Source organism: Nanorana parkeri, unplaced genomic scaffold, assembly GCF_000935625.1.
Source record: "Nanorana parkeri isolate BGI_ZX_2015 unplaced genomic scaffold, ASM93562v1 scaffold195, whole genome shotgun sequence".
Lineage (NCBI taxonomy): Eukaryota > Metazoa > Chordata > Amphibia > Anura > Dicroglossidae > Nanorana > Nanorana parkeri.
In genome coordinates, this window is record NW_017306463.1 from 1,276,736 (window position 1) to 1,279,250 (window position 2,515).

At 56.4% G+C, this 2,515-nt stretch overlaps 1 protein-coding gene across 1 annotated transcript in view; it reads left to right on the top strand.

Annotated features, from left to right (window-relative positions):
* The first annotated feature begins 395 nt into the window (after positions 1–395).
* FAM192A (family with sequence similarity 192 member A) overlaps positions 396–2,515 on the top strand; it is a 20,029-nt gene continuing 17,909 nt past the window's right edge. The window contains exon 1 of the mRNA XM_018555401.1: positions 396–415. The gene's annotated coding sequence lies outside the window, so the exon portion shown is untranslated. The remainder of the gene's footprint in view (positions 416–2,515) is intronic.

Consider the following 2,515-nt stretch of genomic DNA (forward strand, 5'->3'; position numbering starts at 1 on the left):
CACAATGATGGGCAGGGCAGCGGAATGCTGCCTGGAGTCGTCACCCCTGTACCCCGCCACTATCTCCATCCCTACGGGGCCCCTCTCTTACCGTTACAGGGCTCCCCCAGTGTACCGCGCACTTCCTGTTTCCTTCTCCTCTTCTCTGCTGCTCAAGCCGAGACCAATCCCGCAGCGCCGACCCGGGAAGTGAGTTGTATGTTCTGCGCACGCTCACAGGCCCTCTCGCACAAGCTTCGAAGCCGAGGCGGCCATCTTTGTATCAGGCGCGTTTTGATTGGTCGGCTTCCTGGAGAGCTGGGCTACACGTGATGTCAGTGGCGTTTTGATTGGTTTGTAGGGGGAACTAAGCCGCGTTTTGGTTGGCCGCTGGCGCTGTCGGGTCTGAAGGCAGTGTGAGCTGCTGGAGAGAGAGGTTGGTAAAGGCAGGGAGTCTGAGTGAGTGAGGCTAAACACTGCTTGGGAGAGTGGCCTCTGTGAGGAGGGGGTAATACAGGGGGGTGTGAGGGTGGCAAGTGTTGGGAGGGGGGTAACAGGGGAGTCAGGGTGGCCACGGCTGCGAGAGGGTGACACAGGGAGCCTAACGGGGTGACCGTGGGCACTGCTGGGAGAGGGTGACACAGGAAGTCTAAGGGGGTGACAGTGGGCACTGCTGGGAGGATTGACCCATGGAGCCCAAGGGGGTGACAGTGGACACTGCTGGTAGAGGGTGACCCAGGGAGCCTAAGGGGATGACAGTGGGCACTGCTGGGAGAGGGTGACCCAGGGAGCCTAAGGGGATGACAGTGGGCACTGCTGGGAGACGGTGACCCAGGGAGCCTAAGGGAATGACAGTGGGCACTGCTGGGAGATGGTGACACAGGGAGCCTAAGGGGGTGTCAGTGGGCATTGCTGGGAGAGGGTGACAGTGGGCATTGCTGGGAGGGGTTGACACTGGGAACCTAAGGAGGTGACAGTGGACACTGCTGGGAGAGGGTGACACAGGGAGCCTAACGAGGTCACAGTGGGCACTGCTGGGAGAGGGTGACAGTGGGCACTGCTGGGAGGAGTTGACACTGGGAACCTAAGGAGGTGACAGTGGGCGTTGCTGGCAGCGGGTGACACAGGGAGCCTAACGAGGTCACAGTGGGCACTGCTGGGAGAGGGTGACAGTGGGCACTGCTGGGAGGGGTTGACACTGGGAGCCTAAGGGGATGACAGTGGGCATTGCTGGCAGAGGGTGACACAGGGAGCCTAAGGGGCTGACAGTGGGCACTGCTGGGAGAGGGTGACAGTGGGCAATGCTGGGAGGAGTTGACACTGGGAACCTAAGGGGTGACAGTGGGCATTGCTGGGAGAGGGTGACACAGGAAGCCTAAGGGACTGACAGTGGGCACTGCTGGGAGAGGGTGACACAGGGAGCCCACGGGGGTGACAGTGGGCACTGCTGGGAAAGGGTGACACAGGGAGCCTAAGGGGGTGACAGTGGGCACTGCTGGGAGGGGGTGACATAGGGAGCCTAAGGGGGTGACAGTGGGCACTGCTGGGAGGGGCTAACACAGGGAGCCTAAGGAGATGACGCAGGGAGCCTAAGGGGATGACACAGGGAGCCTAAGGGGGTGACAGTGGGCACTCCTGGGGTGGGTGATAAAGTAGAACAAGAGATGCAATAATCCTTGTCCAAAGGGTAAGACCTACCATACCAATTTATTTTATGTAGCTGGCACAGTGAACCAGCTGCTGTTATGAGCTGGCATGGCTGGGTGAAACTTTGCCACAGTTGTCCTAATTACCCAGAACACTTTGCTGCTGAAGCAGTGAACCTTTGTCTGGTTAGAGGCCTGCCATGCCTTGCAGTTGCACTTCAGTGGAATAGATATTTACTATAGAGACCACAGTCCATCATGGCGTGTGCACCATAGACATTGTATGATGCTGTTTAATGTCTCCTCCCTGCTCATTGGACAGAGGTGCTGATGTTGATTTGCTGTCCAATGTGCAGGCTGGAGGTAGAGAGGTGACGAAGGGATCAGGGGTGCCTGTCCCATGGGGGCGGGGGGGACAGTTAGCCCTTGGTAAGGTGGACGTATGACTAGTACTTAGACCGAGCTTCATTTCCTTGCTCCATGCAGCAGAACAGAGCAGTGGCGGAGTGACGGGAAGTATTTTCTGCTGGGGATATAAACACTAACAAAGAACTTTCATTTGCTCCATACAGTTGAAAGGATTTTGATATATCTGTTCGGTAAGTGTAACAAATACTTGACCCTGCCAGGGAATTGTGAGCTGATCACTTTCTGTACTCACTGCCTCCTCTGACTGCTATGACTGGTCTCTCTGTGGACTACAGAACACCTTTCCCTATGTTATTGAGGAGAGGTTAAGGGGTTCTGTAGTCCTAAATTGCTTCCTGGCGTAAGGTGACAACTCTGCTCCTCCTGTAGATCATGTACCGTGAGTATTGTCATCCTGTCTCAGAAGATGTGTGTCTGGCAGGATCACTGGGTGAAAATAAGAATAAAGAGTCGTCCCCCGC